Source organism: Schistocerca piceifrons, chromosome 10 (genome assembly GCF_021461385.2).
Source record: "Schistocerca piceifrons isolate TAMUIC-IGC-003096 chromosome 10, iqSchPice1.1, whole genome shotgun sequence".
NCBI lineage: Eukaryota > Metazoa > Arthropoda > Insecta > Orthoptera > Acrididae > Schistocerca > Schistocerca piceifrons.
In genome coordinates this window covers 92,694,521-92,722,207 of record NC_060147.1, presented here as the reverse complement: position 1 = coordinate 92,722,207, position 27,687 = coordinate 92,694,521, and the positions used below count along the sequence as shown (strand labels likewise).

At 44.5% G+C, this 27,687-nt stretch overlaps 1 protein-coding gene and 1 pseudogene across 1 annotated transcript in view; both read left to right on the top strand.

The window, feature by feature from the left end:
- LOC124718819 (protein timeless homolog) overlaps positions 1-27,687 on the top strand; it is a 490,147-nt gene that overhangs the window by 116,409 nt on the left and 346,051 nt on the right. The window lies entirely within an intron of this gene.
- Positions 19,612-19,729, top strand: LOC124719218 (annotated as a pseudogene).

Genomic DNA, 27,687 nt, shown 5'->3' with positions numbered 1-27,687 from the left:
CTCCAGAGCCGCTCGTACGGCCGGTGACAAGCGGTTTTCGGCCGCTTGAATCCGGTGGTCGTCCGAATGCTTGGCGAACTGCGTCGAATAGAGTCCCAGAGTGACGTCCATCGTTGTCACGGCCTTCAGATTTGTTGAATACCCTTCGTTGAAACTGCTCACTGCCAGGAAAGTCGCAATCCCCACAGTCTTCGCGCCAGAATGCAAACGCTCGGGGGCTGACTTCCAAACACACGCACTCAAACTTTCATTTGAATTTTGTGTGTTTCCTCCCATGCACCGGTACAATAGCTCGTCCTCCGAAAGAAAAAGACTCTTACGTGAAAAAGGCCGATTTCAGGCAGGTGCATTTTTTTTGTCCAATCGCGAATAACTAACATTTCCATTCCGTATTCGGAAAAACCGTTTCAGGTGTGGATTCTAACACTTTTATGGATTCAGAATTGCAATTTATAAAAAGATTTAAATGAAAAGTTCAATGGTGAAGATTTATCAAATTATGCAGATATATTATTAAATTGAGGAGCAATATATTCTTATAATAATCCAAATAAAATAAGATTAAGTAAAGATACTAAATATAAATATTTAATAAAACCAATTGTTGGTGATTATTTTCCAACCTTAAGATTACCAACTATAGATGATACTTCAGAAATAAGTTCTCCTGAACAACAAAAAATAGGTGAATGTTTAGTTAAAAAATATACAGATAAATCAATTGAATATATTTGTATGAATGATGTAGACAATTAATTGATAGATTTTTTGAAGCAAAAGGTAGTAAACCTCCCCTTAGTACATATTGTTTGCTCATTAGGCTGTGCATTACATCCGACAGGTGCTGTAACAACTCTTCCATTTTACTGACAGTAACAGTGTTACTAGCGAATCTGGTCATTCATGACCCCTACCCTGAATTTCAATGCCGCTCCCAATCCTTTATTTCACGTCGGCCACTAGTTCTTCGATATGGAAGTTGAACGATAGAAAGAAAGAGTGCATCCTCGCCGCGAATGGCGTTCTTGATGAGAACGCTTGTCTGTCCGCCTTTTTGAGGCAGTGTGTGGAGTGATGGGTTAATGTGATGTAAATCTCCCTGCGCTGCTGCGGAGCAGAGCGGAAGAGACCCCCCCACCCCCACCCGCAGCTTTCCGACCACTGTGCAGAACTCTCGCAGACAGCTCTGCCCTGATTTGCGCGCCTCGGAACAGAGTTAGCAGCCGCCGCGCGCGCCTCCACGTCCAGATTGAAGCACAGCAGACGTTTACACACACACACACACACACACACACACACACACACACACACACACAGAGAGAGAGAGAGAGAGAGAGAGAGAGAGAGAGAGAGAGAGCTGCTCGCTTAGTTTCTCGCGGAGAGAACGGAACGAGCAACCGCTGCGCCGCTTCTCACACTTTGCGCAGAAGTCGGACTGCAACAACAGCGGCGAGGAGGCGCGCTTCCCCCACCACCCGGCCGCGCTCTGTGTGTGTGTGTGTGTGTGTGTGTGTGTGTGTGTGTTGCCCCAGTTAACGGCCGCCGTCTTACAGAGAGATGGGCCCGACTGCGCGGGCGCTTTCGGGTCCCGGCTGCCGCCGGAGTAATGGCGGCCAGTTAGTGTTAGTGTTGGGGTCTATTGGAGAGCACAGCTGTTGCGGCGGTCGCTTCCAGAATTTACTGTCGGACGCGGTGCTCGCTCGGAGCCGTTTCCTAGCCTTCTGCCGCAGCCTAGGATGCCGTTTTCCTCTCCATGCGCTCGTGCAACCGGGTGCGTTTCTATATAATTCTCTGACCCAGTATAAATACTGCCGCACTTAACCTCACGCGAAACTGAAGCAGCGGTCGTAGTCCGAATTTATTGGCAGGACTCCGGGGCTCCGATTCGAGCTTTTTCCTGTTGTCAGAACCAAGAATTGGGCGGACGGAGGATGGGGGCGCGGGGTCTGCGACAGAAGTACCGTCAAATGGGGTGAACATGACCGATTTTGGACTTCAAACGTCAATGTGTTGGTTTTTCTGTGGTCTCAATTTTCCTCTAACAGGTCGTAAAAACAGTGCGTCAGTCAACTTCACGCCACCTGGGGATGGAAAAAAAAAAAAATGGTTCAAATGGCTCTGAGTACTACGGGACTTAAGTTCTGAGGTCATCAGCCCCCTAGAACTTAGAACTACTTAAACCTAACTAACCTAAGGACATCACACACTTCCATGCCCGAGGCAGGATTCGAGCCTGCGACCGTAGCGGTCGCGCGGTTCCAGACTGCAGCGCCTAGAAACGGTCAGCCACTCGGGCCGGCCCTGGGGATGAAGTTGACCGATGAACTGTTATGCGACAATTGTGAATAGTTTATAACTCTAGGATGAATTTGTTTTGAAACCTAATCAGCAATTGAAAAATTAATCAGGCCTATTAACTAAGTTTGAATACTAATTTCAGGCTAACGTACAAAGAATTTAAGGACAAAAAAAAATATGATCAACAATTTGCCTCATCAAATTCCGAACATAGGAATACCACACCTAGCCGGTTGCAAATAACTGTTTGGTACACTGACTTAGCTTTCGACATCTGTAAGAATGTCTTCATCAGAATGAAATTTTGCGAAGCCTTATAAAGTAACAAATACAAAATTAAGTATGACAAAAAGCATTAGCAAAGATGAAACTTGTCACGACATACCTGTACAAAGGCAACTTATTTAAAATTAACGTACAAAGGGTACTTACTTAAAATTAGCCGGCTCATGTGTCCGAGCGGCTCTAGGCGCTTCAGTCCGAAACCCCGCTGCTGCTACGGTCGCAGGTTCGAATCCTGCCTCGGGCATGAATGTGTGTGATGTCCTTAGTTTAGTTAGGTTTAAGTAGTTCTAAGTCCAAGGGACTGGTGACCTCACATGTTAAGTCCCATAGTGCTTAGAGTAGGGTGACCAAACGTCCCGGAAAACCGGGATTGTCCCGGTTTTCATCCCTGTGTTCCGGTGTCCCGAAAATTTGTTTCGGGACGCTCAAAAGTCCCGGAATTCAGTTTTTAAATATATTGCGTGAAACTTTCTCAAATTTTTGGGATTTCGCTATATTAAAGGAAATACAACACAAGAAATTAATATATTTTAGCTTATTTGTCTAATACCTCCATTGTCCCATACTAGTAGTCGCACTATCAGTATTGATACACTCAGGCAATAATATACTTTGAGCGGTACTTTGGCCAACAAGTAGTAAGTTGTATTATTGTAACAGAGCTATGAAACCGTCCGATTGTCGCGCCACTTACTCACACACTCATTGTCAGAACAGTGTATAGTCGACGTTTTGTCAGACAAACTGCAGTAGTTTTTTCTGATATTAGTGGTATTATTGTTGCAGTACTGTGAAACGCAATGCCGAAACGTGCCTGCAAGTTCAGTGACTGTTCTCCAAGCCGGCCGCGGTGGTCTAGCGGTTCTAGGCGCTGTGACGAAATAAATAAAAAACATTTTACACTTTAAATTCCACGTCATTGTTGATTTAATCAGAGTTCTCACCGTAGGCGTAGGATTAGTCCTTCTGCCACAATATTAATTCATTAGTCGCCATCGATGTTCTTCTCTTTGTTGACCGTGTGTACCATCATGAGTCGGCATCGGTTCACTTCACGAAGACGGTGGAAACCAAGGAATACTATGCTACGTCGCTATAAATAATTTTCGTAACACTTCGATACTTTTCACTATTTTTTATTCACAACACAATAAGACTTGCTGTGCTCGTCGCATAAACCATAATTACCAACCATATGGCTGCCTTTCCGCACAGTCCAAAAATCACGTCCATCCTCCACAAGGCAACAATCGAAAGTGTCCCTTAGCTCCTTGGAGTATCAAACAAAAGAGAATCCAATGTGAACTTTACAAAGATTATAATATACATGCCTCTCAATTTATCTTTTGCACAGCTTTTAAGATATTGTATGTCTCTGCATAGGAATGTGTCATTACAGCGCTCAGTCAGGAACCGCGCGACTGCTACGGTCGCAGGTTCGAATCCTGCCTCGGGCATGGATGTGTGTGATGTCCTTAGGTTAGTTAGGTTTAAGTAGTTCTAATTTCTAGGGGACTTATGACCACAGATGTTGAGTCCCATAGTGCTCAGAGCCATTTTGTTACTCCAAGGAATGGAATTTCATTAAGAAAGGTCGTTTTGATTACGAAGCAGGGTGTTCCGTATGTAACTGTTTAGTATAAGTCATGGTGGACGTTCCGATATAGTTGATCACATCAGGTCAAAGAAACACATTAACAGATACAGTGCACCGAGCTGCAGTAAAACTCTACGAAATTATTTTGTGAAACATCAGTCAAGTGAAGAGACGAAAGTTCGAGCAGCCGAGCTTACACTAGCCTACCACACGGTAAAACATCACCAAACTTTTAGATTGTACTAATAAGCTTAACAGCATTGTGTTTGATGATTCTTCCATTGCAAAAAAGTTTAGTTCAGCAAGAACTAAAGTGCCAGCCTTAGTGAAAGGAGTTATTGCTCCCCAGAGTCTAAAGGAAAGCCTTGAATACATCAAAAAGTCTTCTTTCTACGGGATATCCACTGATGCCAGCAATCGTAAGGCCACTAAAATATTTCCGTTTGTTGTTCAGTTTTTCGATATTAATCAGGGAATTCAGACCAAACTTTTGAAGGTGAGTTCCCTACCTAATGAAACATCTGACGAAATTTCAAGATTTTGTATGAATACTATCGAAATGTTTGATCTTGAGAAAAAGAAATGTGTGGCATTTTGTGGAGACAACACCAACACAAACTTTGGTGGTTTAGAAAGACAAGGCAAATGCAACGTATTTACCAAATTAAAGGCAACATTGCATGAAAACATTGAAGGCCTTGCACATGTTTACACAATAGCGTGCAGACATCTGCTGATAGTTTAAGCTGTGATGTTGAAACTATCGACATGAAGGTATATTCACACTTTTACATATGTACTGTTAGAACAGAGAGGCTTAAGGAATTCTGTGATTATGTGGGAACTGAATATATGAATGTAATGTGTCACTCGAAAACTCGCTGGTTATCACTGTTTCCAGCAGTTGAAAGAGTAATCCACCTGTTTGAACCGTTAAAATATTTTTTCCTAAATGAAGACAAAGCCCCCAAAATATTGGTTCAGTTTTTCAGTAACCCTTTAAGTGAAGCCTACTTACGGTTCATTCACAGTCAGCTTAGCACTATGCAGCATGGGATAAAGGAAATTGGGCGAAGCACTAGAAGTGTAATAGAGGTAAATGATGTTTTGAAAAATACTCTGGAAACTGTTACTACGAGGAGAGAACAGTCCGCAGCTCGTGGTCGTGCGGTAGCGTTGTCGTTTCCCACGCCCGGGTTCGATTCCCGGCGGGGTCAGGGATATTCTCTGCCTCGTCATGACTGGGTGTTGTGTGCTGTCCTTAGGTTAGTTAGGTTTAAGTAGTTATAAGTACTAGGGGACTGATGACCATAGATGTTAAGTCCCATAGTGCTCACAGCCAGTTGAACCATTTAGGAGAGAACAGCAGTTCATTTCTTTTAATGTTAAATCTGTCCTTAAAAGAGCAGAAGTATCAGAAGCAGCGGAAAGGAGTTTTAGAGAAGAAGTTAACAAGTTTTATGACACTTGTGTAGAATATCTCAGCAAGTGGAGCGCCTCATATTTACCCTCATCGCCGGTGTTTGATTGGATGTTACTGAAGAGAGTGCCAAAATGGGAAAGTGTTGAAGAGACAGTTTCTTATTTGAAGAGTAAAGAGATTGAAATCGGTGATTCCATTCTCTTTGATCGGTTCAGCATACTGACAAATTTTGTTGAAGAAAGTCTTCACAAGTGGAATGATGGAAAAAAAAACACCATTGGAATGTCATGAGAAGTGGATGAGTTTTTTTAAAAAAAGCTGTGACTGTCTTCAGCATTACTCTGAGTTGGTAATAATTGCAAGGTATTTATTTGCAATCCCAGCCCATAATGCCAATGTGGAAAGAATATTTTCGTTCATGAATATCCAGTGGACTGATGAAAGAAACAGAATGGAGGTGGACTCTCTTGAAGCAATCCTGCAGATCCTGTACAACTACAAAATGGATTGTGCCGAGTTTTATCACTGTGTCTCAAAAAACAAAGACATGATCAGGAAGGCTGGAGGCAGTGAAAAATACCCTTTTCTCCAAGGACAGTCAATTCCATTTACAAGTGTACAGTAATATTAAAGCTCATGTTAATATTAAGTGATTAAAAGTTGAATGGCTGTAAAATTTTGTAAAATCGTAATACATTTCTTTATTACTGTATATGTCTATTAAATGTCATAAATTATACAGATAATCTAGATTATATCAATCTTTTGTATCTTCTTATTAGTTGTAATAATCGGGTTAACAAAATGTATCAACAAAACATTAATATTTAAAATTAAGAAACGTGGGTACATGTGGAATGAGGTGTCCATTAGCACCTGGGTGAATGTGTCCCGGTTTTCACCGAAAATAATTTGGTCACCCTAGTTTAGAGCCATTTAACTTAAAATTACATTGCGAGAAAGCAGTGGTCAGGATTAAGAGCAGATCTGCTCAAGTAACTCTTTCTTCTTTAGCTGAGAAGCTCCTGTTCTACGATGAGGTGCCATTAAGCATATTTATCAGGGCACCTTTGAGAATTTTGTACGCTGTTAGCCTAGTTAATATTTTTCCTATTAAAATTCCTATGAGAGACACTTCTAAAATATGTAGGCTATATTTCTTTAGTTTACCTAATTTTACGTTTGCACACACGATGTTTTTACGCTGACAGCTCTTACTGTCTCAGCTGTCTGATGTAACAAACAGAAAATTTATAAGTTTACTTGCAACAACGAATATCCCACTAGACCGTTATAGACAATTGTTGCTGCATTCACTGTCTCAAATTGTTGCTGTTTTCGTTGCGTCACGTCCGTGACCCATTCAGGAATGTTTAAAAAAAACCGCTCGAGAAAAGACTTCACATTCATCCCTGAGCGTACGAAGAATTTCCAATGTTTCATATATGAGTCTATAAATAATAGTTTAAACTTTTGTTATTGCTCCAGTTGTCGTTGTGAAGGGTCATTGGACGGCAGACATAATACCTATGCATGTAAGTTGTTCCATGCAAGTCACACGAATGCAAGTTTTAGCTCATAAAAAAAGTTTAAAAAATCAGTTCTCCTGAAAACGATTAGGATTTAGATAGTGGTGCGTAATATTGCACACCTAGCGATTGCCACGAATACAGAACGTTAGAGCAGAAAACATACCTAAAGTAAAGAATTTTCATCACATTCAACATAAAATGCTTTTTTGAAATTTTCGGTTTCAGCACAGCGGTTAAATTCAACCCGTTTGCCGGTATCTGTCTTGAGCGTCGACAGGCATGTGAAATAAGAGAGCTGTGCCAAAATTGGCGCAATAAAATTGTGACTTTCTTATTAAATTTTATGAAATGTACGACACGCGACTGTCTATATGTGCTTTATTAACACTCTGGCTTTGGTTAATAATCATCGTAACCGGATAAAAGTGCAGATTTACATAACATGTCATATCCTATCAGTGTGGCAATATTCATTGTGACTTATTTACTGTCGGAACTTTTCGTGTTACTGATTTTTAAGTTCGAACTTTTCAGGCTTGTTAGTTTAAATAGTATATTCTGCATATGGTTTTTTGCAATCAACTACAATAATTATAAATACGAAAAACTTGGAGAAGTTGTCGGAGGATCCTTGCTGAGCGATTTCCGATGGCTCGTTACAGGAATAAATTGATGCTAATCTGATGGGCTTATAATGTCTTTGGAACTGTGACAGATGGCTTTTGATATTAAATGCGAACCAATCAATTACTCATTATGACATCACGATGGTAATTCCGTCCGTGTGGGGATATGTTCTGACCAAAATGTATGAAGCAAATTATGTGAACGGTGCAGCAATCATACAAAAAGCGGACACTATTCTTGTTCATCTACTCTGCAAGCCACCGTAGAGTGCACGGCTGAGGGTGCATAGTACTATGTTATCGCTGGTGATTTCCTATTCCATTTGCGTATATTCTCATGTAGGCAGCATGATGATCGCACAGTCGTCTTCGAATATGGGTTCCCTAAATTTACTCATCCGTTTTCATCAACCGAAACGTCCAGAGTTTCGGATTCAAGCCCAGCCACTTCTTAAATCTATTTATATATACGTAAAATGTGTATGTGTTTTCCTCATCTGCTTGTAAACACTGGACCGATTTCAACCAGACTTGCTGCACATATCCCGTACTGCCAGACAACAGTCGTTACGGGGGTCAGAATCACCTACCTGTCATAGTTCACGACATATGACGTACACTGTGTCATCACAAGTATCCGGACACCCCCAAAAGCATACGTTTTTCGTATTAGGTGCATTGTGCTGCCAGGTACTCCATATCAGCGACCTCAGTAGTCATTAGACATCGTGAGAGAGCAGAATGGGGCGCTCTGCGGAACTCACGGATTTCGAACGTGGTCAGGTGATTGGGTGTCACTTGTGCCATACGTCTGTACGCGAGATTTCCACACTCCTAAACATCCCTAGGTCCACTGTTTCCGATGTTATAGTGAAGTGGAAACGTGAAGGAACACGTACAGCACAAAAGCGTGCAGGCCGACCTCGTATGTTGACTGACAGAGACTGCCGACAGTTGAAGAGAGACGTAATGTGTTACAGGCGCCGGCCGATGGTGGCCGAGCGGTTTTAGGCGCTTCTGTCTGGAACCGCGCGACCGCTACGGTCGCAGGTTTGAATCCTGCCTCGGGCATGGATGTGTGTGATGTCCTTAGGTTAGTTAGGTTTAAGTAATTCTAAGTTCTAGGGGACTGATGACATGAGATGTTAAGTCCCATAGTGCTCAGAGCCATTTTGTTACAGGCAGGCATCTATCCAGACCATCACACAGGAATTACAAACTGCATCAGGATCCACAGCAAGTACTATGACAGTTAGGTGGGAGGTGAGAAAACTTGGATTTCATGGTCGAGCGGCTGCCGAACGACGCCTCGCTTGGTGTAAGGAGCGTAAACACTGGACGATTGAACAGTGGAAAAACGTTTGGAGTGACGAATCACGGTACACAATGTGGCAATCCGATTGCAGGGTGTGGGTATGGCGAATGCCCGGTGAACGTCATCTGCCAGCGTGTGTAGTGCCAACAGTAAAATTCGGAGGCGGTGGTGTTATGGTGTGGTCGTGTTTATCATGGAGGAGGCTTGCACCCCTTGTTGTTTTGCATGGCACTATCACAGCACAGGCCTACATTGTTGTTTTAAGCACCTTCTTGCTTCCCACTGTTGAATTCTTTCTTCCCACTGTTGAAGAGCAATTCGGCGATGGCGATTGTATCTTTCAACACGATCGAGCACCTGTTCATAATGCACGGCCCGTAGCGGAGTGGTTACACGATTGTAACATCCCTGTAATGGACTCGCCTCCACAGAGTCCTGACCTCAATCCTATAGAATACCTTTGTGATGTTATGGAACGCCGACTTCGTGCCAGGGGTCACCGACCGACATCGATACCTCTCCTCAGTGCAGCATTCCGTGAAGAATTGGCTGCCATTCCCCAAGAAACCTTCCAGCACCTGATTGAACGTATGCCTGCGATAGTGGAAGCTGTCATCAGGGCTAAGGGTGGGCCAACACCATATTGAATTCCAGCATTAACAAGGGAGGATGCCACGAACTTGTACGTCGTTTTCAGCCAGGTGTCCGGATACTTTTGATCACATAGTGTAGTTCATGAGATAAGGCGTCAAAAACACTGAGATGCGTGAATAGCTGCCGCACTGTGCATGACTTTTAAATTTAAAACTTCTCAGCTACTAAATCTATTGGCAACATAATTCGCAGGCAGTATTCATATATGTCGCTCAATGTTCCAGCAGGAGTGTATCGTTGTACGACACATAATTGAAGTGATATGTTGTGATAAGCACTGAGAGACGTGAAAAAATTCAATGCTCCATCATTCCTGAAGGTTAACTACACTGCTGGCCATTAAAATTGCTACACCACGAAGATGACGTGCTACAGACGCGAAATTTAACCGACAGGAAGAAGATGCTGTGATATGCAAATGATTAGCTTTTCAGAGCATTCACGCAACGTTGGCGCCAGTGGCGACACCTACAACGTGCTGACTTGAGGAAAGTTTCCAACCGATTTCTCATACACAAACAGCAGTTGACCGGCGTTGCCTGGTGAATCGTCGTTGTGATGCCTCGTGTAAGGAGGAGAAATGCGTACCATCACGTTTCCGACTTTGATAAAGGTCGGATTGTAGCCTATCGCGATTGCAGTTTATCGTATCGCGACATTGCTGCTCGCGTTGTTCGGGATCCAATGACTGTTAGCAGAATATGGAATCGGTGGGTTCAGGAGGGTAATGCGGAACGCCGTGCTGGATGCCAACGGCCTCGTATCACTAGCAGTCGAGATGACAGCCATCTTATCCGCATGGCTGTAACGGATCATGCAGCCACGTCTCGATCCCTGAGTCAACAGATGGGGACATTTGCAAGACGACAACCATCTGCACGAACAGTTCGACGACGTTTGCAACAGCATGGACTATCAGCTCGGAGGCCACGGCTGCGGTTACCCTTGACGCTGCATCACAGACAGGAGCGCCTGCGATGGTGTACTCAACGACGAACCTGGGTACACGAATGGCAACGCGTCATTTTTTCGGATGAATCCAGGTCCTATTTACAGCATCATGATGGTCGCATCCGTGTTTGGCGACATCGCGGTGAACGCACATTGGAAGCCTGTATTCGTCATCGCCATACTGGCGTATGGTAAGGGGTGAAATTGGTTACACGTCTCGGTCACCGCATTGACGGCATTTTGAACAGTGGACGTTACATTTCAGGTGTGTTACGACCCGTGGCTCTACCCTTCATTCGATCCCTGCAGGATAATGCACGACTGCATGTTGCAGGTCATGTACGGGCCTTTCTGGATACAGAAAATGTTCGACTGCTGTCCTGGCCAGCACATTCTCCAGATCTCTCACCAATTGAAAACGTCTGGTCAACAGTGGCCGAGCAGCTGGCTCGATACAATACGCCAGTCACTTCTCTTGATAAACTGTGGTATCGTGCTGAAGCTGCATGGGGAGGTGTATCTGTACACGCCATCCAAGATCTGTTTGACTCAATGCCCAGGCGTATCAAGGCCGTTATTACGGTGCGGTAAAATGCCAGAGGTGGTTGTTCTGGGAACTGATTTCTCAGGATCTATGCACCCAAATTGCGTGAAAATGTAATCACATGTCAGTTCTAGAATAATATATTTGTCCATTGAATACCCGTTTATCATCTGCATTTCTTCTTGGTGTAGCAATTTTAATGGCCAGTGGTGTATATTGTTCTTAGAGTTGAATACTGTTCTTAGAAGGAGATGAATCAGCGGCATTAGCATGCAGAAGTCAATGGAAACCACTGCTTAAAAGCCACATAAATGTTTATCCGCAGGACATGTGTCATGTAATTGAAAAATGTGTCATGATGATCTCTCCATTGGGGAAAAATCCCGTACTAGTCTCCAGTTGCAACCTCAGAGGGGATTGCCAAGGTGGAGGTGACCATCTGAAAAAGATTGAATAACCGAAGAGAGGGTAACAATCTGAGAGTCGGGACGTGGAATGCCAGAAGTTTGAACACTGTAGGGAAGCTGTCGTGGGAATCATTGAAGTGAAATGCAAATAAGATGCAGATTTCTTCTGGTGAGACGAATATATTGTCATATCAACAGCAACAGAATGTAGTATAATAGGAGTAGATTTGGTTATTGGTTATGGATAAGAAAGTAGGGCAGAAGATGAGTTACTGTGAACAGTTTTGTGGTAGGTTATTCTCTTCAGATACGACAGCAAACCAACGCCGTAGTAAGAGTTCAGGCACACATGGCGTTGTCGCAAGCTGAAGATGAAGAGATAGAGAGAGTATATGAGATATTGAACTGGTAATTCAGTACGTAATGTTACTGAACTGGTAATTCAATACGTAATGTGAGATGGAGCTTTAACATCGTTGGGATTGTAACTCGGTTGTGGCAGAAGGTGTAGAAGAAAGGGTTACGAGAGAATGTAATCTTAGTAGTAAGAATGAGAGAGAAGAAAGACCAATTGAGTTCTCCAACAATTGCAGTCAGTAAAAGCAAATACATTGTTCAAATGATCAAAAATCACAAAAAGAGGACTTGTAAATGGCCTGGATGTACGGAAAGGATCCAGCTGATGGTTGGACCGAGCGAGGTGGAGCAGTGGTCAGCACATTATTCGGGAGGACGACGGTTAAATTCCACGTCCGGTCATCCTGATTTAGGTTTTCCGTGATTTCCCTAGATCACTTCAGCCAAATGCCTGGATGGTTCCTTTGAAAGGGCACGGCCGATTTCCTTCCCCATCCTTCCCTAGGCCGAGCTTCTGTTCCGCCTCTAATGACCTCGTTGTCGACGGGACGTTAAACACCTGCTCCTCCAGCTGATGGTAGTCAGACTGAGATTCCGAAATCAGATATTGGATTGTAAGGCGTACTACTAAGGAAGGCAACGTGGTTTTCCCCTGCATTATATTCGCAATGTGGTTGTCTGTTAGACCGTTCAGTCAGCTGATATCCAGGCCATTCCATGTACCTGTGGCTGTACGCTGCGCTTCACGTGGCCACTTCGACTATTTTAAGGTATTTTCCGTTACTTTATTTGTCTGAGCTTTTCCCTCCCCTTTGTTTACCTTCATACATGTATTCCCGGTTTTTGTGCTTTTTAAGTTTATAAACTTGGTTTTGTTGCAGTGTATTTTGTTCGAAAGTTCTTTATTGAGAATGTAGATGGTTTGTTATCATCGTTCTGACTAACCATCCTACTAACCAGTGATATGTAGGGTCGAACGCTGTGGTAGCCTTTTGTGACCGGTAATTTGCTTGGCGAATTGTGTTATTTATACACACATCAAAAAAAGTTTTGCATCGCCCCGCTTTCCAGAACTCCTGAAGATAGACGTTGACTGTGGATATTGTATCGCAGAGGCAGTCCCTTTGACTGTTCAGAGATGTCACTAAGCCCGCGCCCAGAGATGTAAACAACCATGCATGAGCAGCGCCTATTAGACGGAGGGGGTCCGACAGCCGATGAGTTCCAGTCATTCCACCAGGAAGGAGGTACACCGTTCGTGTTGTCTGAAGTCGAACCATGCCTAGGCGGTCAACACCGCGGTTCCATCGCGTCGCGTCCGCATTCTTACTTCTTGCTAGGAAGGGCTCTCAACAAGGGAAGTGTCCAGGCGTCTCAGAGTGAACCAAAGCGATGTTGTTCGGACATGGGGGAGATACAGAGAGACTGTAACTGTCGATGACATGCTTCGCTCAGGCCGCCCAAGGGCTACTACGGGAGTGTATGACCGCTGCCTACGGATAATGCCTCGGAAGAATCCTGACAGCAACGCCACCATGTTGAATAATGCTTTTCGTGCAGTCGCAGGACGTGTTACGACTGAAACTGTGCGCAATAGGCTGCATGATGCGCAATTTTACTCCCGACGTCCATGGCGAGGTCCATCTTTGCAACCACGACACCATGCAGCACGGTACAGATGGGCCCAACAACATGCCGAATGGACCGCTCAGGACTGGCATCACGTTCTCTTCACCGATGAGTGTCACGTATGCCTTCAACCAGACAACCGTCGGAGACCTGTAGACGACCCGGTCTGGGTGAACGACTTAGACACACTGTCCACCGAGTGCAGCAAGGTGGAGGTTATAGTATGAAGGCTTTCACGACCGGATGACATATCTTCTGGTAAACCTTCCGGGATGTAAGGTCGTGGTCCATGAAACTCTTCAGCTCCTAACGTTTCGTCCAGAGCTGCGCTGGACATCTTCAGAGGGGTGTTTCTCCTCCGGCAAGACTCACCGGAGGTAAACCTTCCGGGATGTAAGGTCGTGGTCCATGAAACTCTTCAGCGCCTAACGTTTCGTCCAGAGCTGCACTGGACATCTTCAGAGGGGTGTTTCTCCTCCGGCAAGACTCACCGGAGGAGAAACACCCCTCTGAAGATGTCCAGCGCAGCTCTGGACGAAACGTTAGGAGCTGAAGAGTTTCATGGACCACGACCTTACATCCCGGAAGGTTTACCAGAAGATAAGGTGGAGGTTCCCTGCCGTTTTGAGGTAGCATTATGTGGGGCCGACGTACGCCGCTGGTGGTCATGCAAGGCGCCGTAACGGCTGTACGATACGTGAATGCCATCCTCCGACCGATAGTGCAACTATATCGGCAGCATATTGGCGAGGCATTCGTGTTCATGGAAGACAATTCGCGGCCCCATCGTGCACATATTGTGAATGGCTTCCTTCAGGATAACGACATCGCTCGACTAGAGTGGCCAGTATGTTCTGCAGACATGAACCCTATCGAACATGCCTGGGATAGATTGAAAAGCGCTGCTTATGGACGACGTTACCCACCAACCTCTCTGAGGGATCTACGCCGAATCACCGTTGAGGAGTGGGACAATCTGGACCAACAGCGCCTTGATGGAGTTGTGGATAGTATGCCACGACAAATACAGGCAAGCATCAGTGCGAGAGGACATGCTGCTGTGTATTAGAGGTATCGGTGTGTACAGCAATCTGGACCACCACCTCTGAAGGACTCGCTGTATGGTGGTACAACATGCAATGTGTGGTTTTCATGAGCAGTAAAAAGGGCGGAAATGTTCTTGTTGAGCTGTCTTCCAATTTTCTGTACAGGTTCCGGAACTCTCGGAACCGGGGTGATGCAAAACTTTTTTTGATGTGGGTAATAAAAATAGCTTTACAGCCGAGGCTCTCTGTTTATATAAGAACGAGACATATTGAACATGCATCCGTGATCCTAAAGGGCCGAAATGAACCAAATAAATAATTGACTACCACACTTTCGTACATTTAACAGAGTTGGAGACGCCAGAGTTTTGACTTTGGACACGGTCTACGCGCTTTGTAACTCCTTTCGCCTGATGGTGCCGGGCCGAGAGGAGAAGACGCCACATTCCCTGCTCTGGCTGGCGCGCGCTCCTCTATTCACGTCCACGCGGGGCTGGTAACGCATCACTGGCCGCTCCCCCATCTCTTTCTTTCGTGTTCGGTCGAGGACGAGATTTGTTTACTCCGGTATTTCACTGCGTATTTTCTCCTGCTCCGCTTGAAAGCGTTCCTCTGCTCACTCGTTTGTGCGCGTTTAGCGGAGGAATCTTCGGTCGAAACTTCGCCGCATGCTTTTGACTGCCGTACCCATCACGCGGCGAGATGCACCGCGGGAACACACACGCCTTCACTCTGCTGTTTGCTGGCAGTTCACTGTGCCTTCTGCGGCTCCTCGTATTTGCTAGAGACGACACCACGGAATCTGTGGACTACGCCGGTATTGGTTCACAAGTTGCTGGGATTTCAGCTGATGTATCGTCTCCACTTTACACGATATTTCATCAGCGTCTGTGTTTCGGTAGAGCAAATGATTAAGTTACTTAAAAGAAAATCCGAGTAAATACCAGTAGGACTCAAGTATCGAAGGTTCCGTACAAGGTTATGTATCTTGTGTATACATATAGTTCATCTGTCACGGGAATCGAGAATTTCCTCGAGTTTTACCTCTTATCAATTCCCATACTGGCAAAATATCAAAATGTGTGACATAAATGGCCGTATATTGCATGCATTGTGTCGGAAGCTTAAGGTTTTTACACCGCCACGATCAAAGACTTGTGACATAAAAGAAATGGTTCTGAATACTATGGGTCTTAACTTCTAAGGTCATCAGTCCCCTAGAACTTAGAACTACTTAAACCTAACTAACCTAAGGACATCACACACATCCATGCCCGAGGCAGGATTCGAACCTGCGGCCGTAGCGGTCACGCGGTTCCAGACTGAAGCACCTAGAACCGCTAGGGCCACCTCGGCCGGCCATGTGACATAAGATTTCGACTTGATACCTTCGCCCGTTCCTGAGAAAACGGGCCGGCTGTGGTGGCCGAGCGGTTGTAGGCGCTTCAGTCCGGAACCGCGCGACTGCTACGGTCGCAGGTTCGAATCCTGCCTCGGGCATGGATGTGTGTGATGTCGTTAGGCTAGGTTACGTGTAGGTAGTTCTAAGTTCTAGGGGACTTATGACCCCAGATGTTAAGTCCCATAGTACTCAGAGCCATTTGAGCCGCGCGGGATTAGCCGAGCGGTCTTGGTCGCTGTAGTCATGGACTGTGCGGCTGGAGCCGGCGGAGGTTCGAGTCCTCCCTCGGGCATGGGTGTATGTGTTTGTCCTTAGGATAATTTAGGTTAAGTAGTGTGTAAGCTTAGGGACTGATGATCTTAGCAGTTATGTCCCACAATATTTCACACACATTTGAACATTTTTTTGAACCATTTGAGAATACGGGTGTTAACAGATGGGCGGACAGACAGACGGATAACTAATGACACATTTTTTTCGTGATTTAGTTATAAATTAACTTTCGGAAATTTTTGCTTACTTGAAACTCCCTGGCAGATTAAAACTGTGTGCCCGACCGAGACTCGAACTCGGGACCTTTGCCTTTCGCGGGCAAGTGCTCTACCAACTGAGCTACCGAAGCACGACACACGCCCGGTACTCACAGCTTTACTTCTGCCAGTACCTCGTCTCCTACCTTCCAAATATCCCCCAGGCTGTGGCTAAGCCATATCTCCGCAATATCCTTTCTTTCAGGAGTGCTAGTTCTGCAAGGTTCGCAGGAGAGCTTCTGTAAAGTTTGGAAGGTAGGAGACGAGGTACTGGCAGAAGTAAAGCTGTAAGTACCGGGCGTGAGTCGTGCTTCGGTAGCTCAGTTCGTAGAGCACTTGCCCGCGAAAGGCAAAGGTCCCGAGTTCGAGTCTCGGTCGGGCACACAGTTTTAATCTGCCAGGAAGTTTCATATCAGCGCACACTCCACTGCAGAGTGAAAATCTCATTCTTTTGCTTACTTGTACAGTGAAAGATTGCTTCTTTCCAAATTCCATTATTATAAAACAAAGGGGAAAGTTATCCTTGAGGTTTTGACGAGTCAGTTTGCGAGTATCAAAACTGTGTGTCATAAATGGCCCTATTATCTTTTGCTGCATTGACCTACAAGCTTTATTTTATTACGGTACCAGGGGCCACAGACTTTACGTGCTATGTGACATAAATGTCATCTTCTTACGTCTACTTGGTCCTGAGAAAAAGAGGTCTTAACAGTATAACGTGGGCGTGTCATTTTGATTTTTGTAAGTTATCGCTGTGCACGTCTGAGAGAGATCATTTTACCTTACTGCTCAACAATCTTTGGTCTTCTTGCTGCACAGTCTTCGCCTCTACGCTTTCTGATAAACATTCTTAGCTGAAGTGTGGTAGATAATGGACGTATTAAGTAGTGCTGTGTTGACTAGTGATTATAAAGGACAGCAAGAATGATGTGTCTACTGAAGAGCGAAAAGAATATAAATTTTGAATTATATATATATATATATATATATATATATATATATAGGGTGGTCCATTGATCGTGACCGGGACAAATATCTCACGAAATAAGCTTCAAACGAAAAAACTGCAAAGAACGAAACTCGTCTAGCTTGAAGGGGGAAGCCAGATTGCGCTATGCTTGGCCCGCTAGATGGCGCTGCCATAGGTCAAACGGATATCAACTGCGTTTTTTTAAATAGGAGCCCCCATTTTTTATTACATATTCGTGTAATACGTAAAGAAATATGAATGTTTTAATTGGACCACGTTTTTCGCTTTGTGATAGATGGCGCTGTAATAGTAACAAACATACGCCTCACAATTTTAGACGAACAGTTGGTAACAGCTAGGTTTTTAAAATTAAAATACAGAACGTAGCTACCTTTGAACACTTTATTTCGGTTGTTCCAGTGTGATACATGTGCCTTTGTGAACGTATCATTTCTGAGAACGCATGCTGTTACAGCGTGATTACCTGTAAATACCACATGAATGCAATAAATGCTCAAAATGATGTCCGTAAACCTAAGTCCATTTGGCAATACGTGTAACGACATTCCTCTCAACAGCGAGCAGTCGCCTTCCGTAATGTTCGCACATGCATTGACGATGCGCTGACGCATGTTGTCAGGCGTTGTCGTTGGATCACGATAGGAAATATTCAACTTTCCTCACAGAAAGAAATCCGGGGACGTCAGATCCGGTGAACGTACGGGCCATGGTATGGTGCTTCGACAACTAATCCACCTGTCATGAAATATGCTATTCAATACCGCTTCAACCGCACGCGAGCTATGTGCTAGACATCCACCATGTTGGAAGTACATCGCCATTCTGTTATGCAGTGAAACATCGGTAGAACATTACGTAGGAAATCAGCATACATTGCATCATTTAGATTGCCATCGATAAAATGAGGGCCAATTATCCTTCCTCCCATAATGCCGCACCATACATTAACCCGCCAACGTCGCTGATGTTCCACTTGTCGCAGCCATCGTGGATTTTCCGTTGCCCAATAGTGCATATTATGCCGGTTTACGTTACCGCTGTTGGTGAATGACGCTTCGTCGCTAAATAGATCGCGTGCAAAAAATCTGTCATCGTCCCGTAATTTCTCTTGTGCCCGGTGGCAGAACTGTACACGGCGTTCAAAGTCGTCGCAGTGCCTGGTGCTTAGAAATATGGTACGGGTGCAATCGATGTTGATGTAGCATTCTCAACACCGACGTTTTTTAGATTCCCGATTCTCGCGCAATTTGTCTGCTACTGATGTGCGGATTAGCCGCGACAGCAGCTAAAACACCTGCTTGGGAATCATCATTTGTTGCAGGTCGTGGTTGACGTTTCACATGTGCCTGAACGCTTACTGTTACCTTAAATAACGTAACTATTCGGCGAACGGTCCGGACACTTGTATGATGTCATCCAGGATACAGAGCAGCATACATAGCACACGCCCGTTGGGCATTTTGATCACAATAGCCATACATCGACTTTTCCGCAATTGGTAAACGGTCCATTTTAACACGGGTAATGTATCACGAAGCAAATACCGTCCGCACTGGCGGAATGTTACGTGATGCCAAGTTCTTATACCGTTTGTGACTATTACAGCCCCATCTATCACAAGGGGAAAAAAGTGGTCCAACTAAAACATTCATATTTTTTTAAGTACTACTGTATATAAGAGAGAAGAAGTTTGAACTAAGGCTGTAGCACTGCTAAGGTATGTCAGCTAGTTAAGTTTGTTCACTTGCTCAAAGCTGAGAGAAAGTCTGCACTACTTTCCTGATCATTCATTAACATGCCAAGTGATTGGACTATTTGACTTTTATTGAAATCCTGTGCTAACGTTGTATCCCTTTTAAGTCATTGTTCACTTTGTTAAGCATAGTAGTGTCAAGACCCAGCGAAGTTTTAGTCTGTCTCTTTGAATACATGCTTCATTGTCTTGCAATACCATTTCATAGGAATAATTACTCGCCCCATCCCACTGTTTAAAGAAGGTTTATCATTATGTTTTACCACATTGCGCCGACGGCCTTGCTGCAGTGGTAACACCGGTTCCCGTGAGATCACCGAAGTTACGCGCTGTCGGGCTGGACTAGCACTTGGATGGGTGACCATCCGGTCTGCCGAGTGCTGTTGGCAAGCGGGGTGCACTCAGCCCTTGTGAGGCAAACTGAGGAGATACTTGATTGAGAAGTAGCGGCTCCGGTCTCGTAAACTGACATACGGCCCTCAGTTTTCGTGCTTTGCCCTCAAATCCTTTAAAACTGGTAGATAACAACAAATGTCCTTAATTTCGTATTTTTTTGTCCTCAGTATTTGAGATACCAAAATAATGGAAATAAGAAGAACGTGCTGAACATATTAAACTAGAACTCTACTGTGTATATCAGCGTAACCAAATTTGGCATCAAATACTTATTTCATTTCATTGCAAGAATATGGGCTAATAATCGCGTGGAACTATTTTCCGGTATGCATGAATTTTTTCTTGAGTTTAGAAATTGTGATATACTGATGGCAGAGATGCCGAAGTATCAGACGGGTAATCCGGATAATTGTGGTGTTATATTGTTTCTCTTTTAATTGAAGCGTTTTTAGAATGAACAGTAAATCTAATCTGCTCGAGCATCCAGTTTCTTGTGGTTAAATAAATAATTGACGCCTTGATTGCATTTTCTGTTTAGAGTTCTACAACTTTTATTTGTCGCCCCGGTGGCACAGTGGTCGAAGCGGTTGGCTTCTGATTATTTGTGGGAGATAGGTGTGGGTTCGAATCCCTGGCCCTTTCCCATCCCTGGAGCCAGTGGCCCTACATTAAGGACGAGCGACTGCTTACAGCCCATTGAGTTGCCTACTCCGTCTTCAGGCCACGAGTGGCCTACCGGGACCATCCGACCGCCGTGTCATCCTCATGGAGGATGCGGATAGGATGGGCGTGGGGTCAGCACACCGCTCTCCCGGTCGTTATGATGGTATTCTTGACCGAAGCCGCTACTATTCGGTCGAGTAGCTCCTCAATTGGCATCACGAGGCTGAGTGCACCCCGAAAAGCGGCAACAGCGCATGGCGACGTGGTTGGTCGCCCATCCAAGTGCCGACCACCCCCGACAGCGCTTAACTTCAGTGATCTCACCGGAACCGGTGTATCCACTGTTGAGTTGCTTACGGTGGCCGTTAAATGTATGTATGTATGGTATTCTGCCTTCCGGCAGGTCTTGTCATGGATTAAGCCTCTTCCACTTTTGATTGTCCATAGCCAGTTTTTTCATTTCTGAATATTTGCCTCCTTTCCTATTGTCCAGCATTTGATATCTTCTTTTTCCTCTTCCCGTTTTTCCCTCCACCATTCCTTCTATTCCTTCCTTCAGTAAACACTCCCTCGTCAAACAATGTCCAATCCAGTTCCGTTTTCTCTTTCTGACGACTTTCACCTTGTTTCTTTCTTCTCCAACTCTCCTTAATACTTCTTCATTCCTTACTCGATCTTCCCACTTCACTTTTTCCATTCTTCTGCGTATCCACATCTCTAGTGCCTCCAATCTTCTTTCATCTTCCTTCCTCTTCCTTCCTCAATGTCCAGGTCTTCGCACCATGTAGTGCCACGCTCCAGATGTAGCATTTGGCAAGTCTTTTCCTCAGATCTTTGTTTAGTGGTCTTAAAATCTTATATTAAATAAGTAAAGACGTATTACGTAACTGTTCCGTATACTTCTGAAAACAATTCGGTGTTTCAGTGGTTCCTACTTTTCATATTTAGCCCTCATTTGCTCAGTTTTTCCGCTTTTCGATTTGAAATTAATTTTTTCCCCACTCTGCCGAATCCAGAATTTTGCTGCCATAGGAGGCCGCCTAGCCTTGCCTAATGCTAGAAACTGCCGTGCATACTGTCAAACAACCTTTACGAAAGATTGTCATATAGTCTATATGTATGTGAAATGCATAAACGGTGTGTATTAGTATTATAAGAGTATCATCAGAGACAAGGGTATCGTATGGAGTGCCCCAGGAGAGTGTGATAGGACCACTGTTGTTCTCTATATACATAAATGATTTGGCTTATATGGTGGGCACAAATCTGCAGTTGTTTGCTGATGATACCGTGGTGTACGGTAAGGTGTCGAAGCTGAGTGACTTTAGGAATATACAAGACGACTTAGACAAAATTTCCAGGTAGTATGAAGAATGGCAGCTAGCCCTAAATGTGGAGAAATGTAAGTTAAAGTGGATGAGTAGGAAGGTCAAACCTCTACTGTTCAGATACAGTATTACTAGTGTCCTACTTGGCACAGTCAAGTCGTTTAAATATCTGGGCGTAACGTTGCATAGCGATATGAGGTGCAACGTGAATGTGAGAACTGTGGTAGGGAAGGCGAACGGTCGACTTCGATTGGGGAGAATTTTAGGAAAGAGTGGTTCGCCTGGAAAGGAGACCGCATGTAGAATGCTTGTGCGACCTGTTCTTGAGTACTGCTCGAGTGTTTGGAATCCTACCAGGTCGGATTGAAGGAAGACATCGAAGCAATTCAGAGGCGGGCTGCTAGATTTGTTACCGATAGGTTTCAACAACAAGTAACTGTTACGAAAATGCTTCGGGAACTCAAATGGGAATCCCTGGAGGATAAGAGACTTTCTTCTCGAGCAACGCTATTGAGAAAATTTAGGGAACTGGCATTTGAAGCTGACTGCCCAACGATTCTATTGCCGCCAACATAGATTGTACGTAAGGGCCACGAAGATAAGACACGAGAAATTAGGGTTCATATGAAGCAGGCAAAAAGGAATACAAACATCTCAAAAATGAGATCGACAGGAAGTGCAAAACTGCTAAGCAGGGATGGCTGCAGGACAAATGTAAGAACGTAGAGGCGTATATCACTAGGGGTAAGATAGATAATGCCTGCAGGAAAATTAAATAGCCTTTGGAAAAAGAGAACCACTTGCATAAAGATCAAGAGCTCAGATGGAAACTCAGTTCTAAGCGAAGAAGGGAAAGCAGAAAGGTGGAAGAAGTATGTAGAGGGTCTATACAAGGGCGATGTTCTTGAGGACAATATTATGGAAATGGAAGAGGATGTAGATGAAGATGAAATGGGAGATATGGTACAGCGTGAAGAGTTTGACAGAGCACTGAAAGACCTGAGTCGAAACAAGGTCCCCGGAGTAGACAGCATTCCATTAGAACTACTGATAGCCTTGGCAGAGCCAGCCCTGACAAAACTCTACCATCTGGTGAGCAAGATGGATGAGACAGGCGAAATACCCCCAGACTTCAAGAAGAATATAATAATTGCAATCCCAAAGGAAGCATGTGTTGACAGATGTGAAAATTACCGAATTGTCAGTTTAATAAGCCACGGCTGCAAAATACTAATACGAATTCTTTACAGACGAATGGAAAAACTGGTAGAAGCCGAGCTCGGGCAGGTGAGTTTGGATCCCGTAGAAATGTTGGAACACGTGAGGCAATACTGACCCTATGACTTACCTTAGAAAATAGGTTAAGGAAAGGCAAACCTACGTTTCTAGTATTTGTAGACTTAGAGAAAGCTTTTGACAATGTTGGCTGGAATACTCTCTTTCAAATTCTAAAGGTGGCAGGGATAAAAATACAGGGAGCGAAAGGCTATTTACAATTTGTACAGAAAGCAGATGGCAGTGATAAGAGTCGAGGGACATGAAAGGGAAGCAGTGCTTGGGAAGGGAGTGAGACAGGGTTGTAGCCTATCCCCGATGATATTCAATCTGTATATTGAGCAAGCAGTGAAGGAAACAAAAGAAAAATTCGGAGTAGGAATTAATATTCCATGGAGAAGAAACAAAAACATTGAGGTTCGCCGATGACATTGTAATTCTGTCAGAGACAGCAAAGGGCCTGGAAGAGCAGCTGAACGGAATGGACAGTGTCTTGAAAGGCGGATGTAAGATGAACATCAACAAAGGCAAAACGAGGATAATGGAATGTAGTTGAATTAAATCGGGTGACGCTGAGGGAATTAAATTAGGAAATGAGACCCTTAAAGTAGTAAACGAGTTTTGCTATTGAAGGAGCAAAATAAGTGATGACGGTCGAAGTAGAGAGGATATAAAATGTATACTGGCAATGGCATGGAAAGCGTTTTGGAAACAGAGAAATTTGCTAACAACGAGTGTAGATTTAAGTGCCCTGAAGTCGTTTCTGAAAGTATTTGTGTGGAGTGTAGCCATATATGGAAGTGAAACGTGGACGATAAATAGTTTAGACAAGTAGGGAATAGAAGCTTTCGAAATGTGGTGCTACAGAAGAATGCTGAAGATTAGATGAGTAGATCACATAACTAATGAGGAGGTATTGAGTAGAATTGGGGAGAAGAGAAATTTGTGGTAGAACTTGACTAGAAGAAGGAATCGGTTGGTAGGACATATTCTGAGGCATCAAGGGATCACCAATTTAGTATTGGAGGTCAACGTGTAGGGTAAAAACCGGAGACCAAGAGATGAATACACTAAGCAGATTCAGAAGGATGCAGTAGGTACTGGGAGATGAAGAAGCTTGCACAGGATGGAGTAGCATGGAGAGCTGCATCAAACCAGTCTCTTGACTGAAGACCACAACAACAACGGAGGCATACAGACAGTCGTTTTGCCTTCGCTGTGTTTACGAGTGGAACAGGAAAGGAAATGACATAGTGGTACAGGGTAGCCTCCGCCACGTACCGTACGCTGGCTTGCGGAGTATCTATGTCTACAATCTTTTCTGTCTTGTGTGTTCTTCCATTGACTTTTCAGATGTGAGTTTTTAACGATTGAGTGATTCAGTGAAAATACATTTTAAATCTCCTTCATGGTCTTATTCGCTTCATTAGAGCTAGTATTCGACCCATCACATCCACTGGCTCCATGATGGATCTGGTTCGTTTTACTTTCGAAATGCGGAACTGAGAGATAATTCGTTGGAGCCCTGTCGAGCACTGCGAGAAGTTCGTTTATTAAAATCGTTCCCTGTGAAGTTGGGCCGTTTGGTCTAAATTACGCCTCTCATCATTTCGAGGGTTCCGCATTAAGGGGAGGACAGTTTGGGCTGTTAAATTCAGCTCTGCCTTGCTCGGCCCATCTCTTACTTCCAGCAGAGTGTGTGTCTGTGTGTGTGTGTGTGCAGGTGGAGGAAGCGGAATAGAAATATTCGCCGGCCTGTCTGGCTGCGTTAACAGCGGTGACATCTGTCGGCAGCATCCCGACTCGCTGCAGCAGGGGAAGGGGACGCATATTAAGCCTCCCCCATATTCTCCGCACCCTCCCCGCCGGTTCCCCCCCCCCCCCCCCCCCCCACCATCACCTTGCGGAACAGGCCGTGTCTGCGCTGGTTACATCACTGAGTTTTCATCTCAGTCCGTACCAGCAGAACATTGTGTGCAGGAACTGTTTAGTTTCAGCCGTGTTTTCGCTAACATTGCGTTCTTTCTGCATATAGTAATTAAGTCATCAAGCAATATACGGGATGGTCCATTGATAGTGACCGAGCCAAATATCTCACGAAATAAGCGCCAAACGAAAAAACTACAAGGAACGAAACTCGTCTAGCTTGAAGGGGAAACCATATGGCGCTATGGTTGGCCCGCTAGATGGCGCTGCCATAGGTCAAACGGATATCAACTGCGTTTTTTAAAATAGGAACCCCCATTTTTTATTACATATTCGTGTACTACGTAAAGAATTATCATTGTTTTAGTTGGACCAATTTTTTCGCTTTGTGATGGATGGCGCTGTAATAGTCACAAACGTAACATTCCGCCAGTGCGGACGTATTTGCTTCGTGATACATTACCCGTGTTAAAATGGACCGTTTACAGATTGCGGAAAAGTCGATATCGTGTTGATGTATGGCTATTGTGATCAAAATGCCCAACGGGCTTGTGCTATGTATGCTGCGCGGTATCCTGGACGACATCATCCAAGTGTCCGGACCGTTCGCCGGATAGTTACGTTATTTAAGTGAACAGGAAGTGTTCAGCCACATGTGAAACGTCAACCACGATGTGCGACAAATGATGATGCCCAAGTAGGTGTTTTAGCTGCTGTCGCGGCTAATCCGCACATCAGTAGCAGACAAACTGCGCGAGAATCGGGAACCTCAAAAACGTCTGTGTTGAGAATGCACGCATACGATATTTCTGTGCACCAGGAATTGCATGGCGACGGCTTTGAACGTCGTGTACAGTTCTGCCACTGGGCACAAGAGAAATTACGGGACAATGACAGATTTTTTGCACGCGTTCTATTTAGCGACGAAGCGTCATTCACCAACAGAGGTAACGTAAACCAGCATAATTTGCACTGTTGGGCAACGGAAAATCCTAGATGACTGCGAAGAGTGGAACATCAGCGACCTTGGCGGGTTAATGTATAGTGCGGCATTATGGGAGGTGGGATAATTGGCGCACATTTTATCGATGGCAATCTAAAACGTGCCATGTATGCTGATTTCCTACGTAATGTTCTACCGATGTTACTACAAGATGTTTCACTGCATGACAGAATGACGATGTACTTCCAACATGATGGATGTCCGGCACATAGCTCGCGTGCGGTTGAAGCGGTATTGAATAGCATATTTCATGACAGGTGGATTGGTCGTCGGAATACCATACCGTGGCCCGCACGTTCACCGGATCTGACTTCCCCGGATTTCTTTCTGTGGGGAAAGTTGAAGGATATTGGCTATTGTGATCCACCAACAACGCCTGACAACATGCGTCAGCGCATTGTCAATGCATGTGCGAACAATACGGAAGGCGAACTAATCGCTGTTGAGAGGAATTTGGCAATACGTATGTATTGCCAAATGCATTGAGGTTGACGGACATCATTTTGAGCATTTATTGCATTAGTGTGGTATTTACAGGTAATCACACTGTAACAGCATGCGTTCTCGGAAATGTATCCGTTTGTCCGATGGCAGCGCCATGTAGCGGGGGGGGGGGGGGCAACCACAGCGCCATCTGGTCTCCCCCTTCAAGCTAGACAAGTTTCGTTCGTTGTAGTCTTTTCGTTTGACGCTTATTTCGTGAGATATTTGGCCCGGTCACGATCAATGGACCACCCTGTACACTCTAACACCAACGACGCACAACGGAGTTATAATAATGGGACAGAAATCGGTAGATGTGATGTACATGTACAGACAGACAAATGAAAAAAGTTTCAAAAAAATTTGATTATTTCTTCAAGAGAACAAGCTTAACAAATAGAGGAAGTCAGTAACGATTTCATCCACCTCTGGCCCTTATGCAAGCAGTCATTTAGCTTGGCATTGATTTATAGAGGTGCAGGATGTCCTCATGATGGTTACCGTGCCTAATTCGTCCAATTGATGCGTTAGATCGTCAAAATCGCGACCTTATTGCTTCAAACGTTTACAAGTGCGGAGGGATCCGGCGACCTTGCTGGCCAAGATACGGTTTGACAAGTTCGAAGGCAAGCAGTAGAAACTCTTGCCATTTGTGGGCGGGGATTATCTTGTCGAAATGTAAGCCCAGGATGGCTTATGTAACAAACAGCCAGCGTTGTTAGCAAAAATCTGCTAAAGTTCCTTACCTATTTATTTCAGATTTTTACGCTATACACTAATATTCAGACGAACATAAGCTATACTTTTTAAAACAGCTATGTACAGATTTTGTGTTAAAACAGACTTCAGGAAAGAAAATGCTGTTTTGTGCTATGAAAGTGAAAGATTTCGTTTTCTTTCTCACTGTCAGTTTTAACGACGATAACAGAGCATTGGAACCTTTAGACAAATCTCTTCTCCTATATACACCACTAGCCATTAAAATTGCTACACCACGAAGATGACGTGCTACAGACGTGATATTTAGCCGACAGGAAGAAGACGCTGTGATATGCAAATGATTAGCTTTTCAGAGCATTCACACAACGTTGGCGCCGGTGGCGACACCTACAACGTGCTGACATGGGGAAAGTTTCCAGCCGATTTCTCATTCACAAACAGCAGTTGACCGGCATTGCCTGGTGAAACGTTGTTGTGATGCCTCGTGTAAGGAGGAGAAATGCGTACCATCACGTTTCCGACTTTGATAAAGGTCGGGTTGTAGCCTATCGCG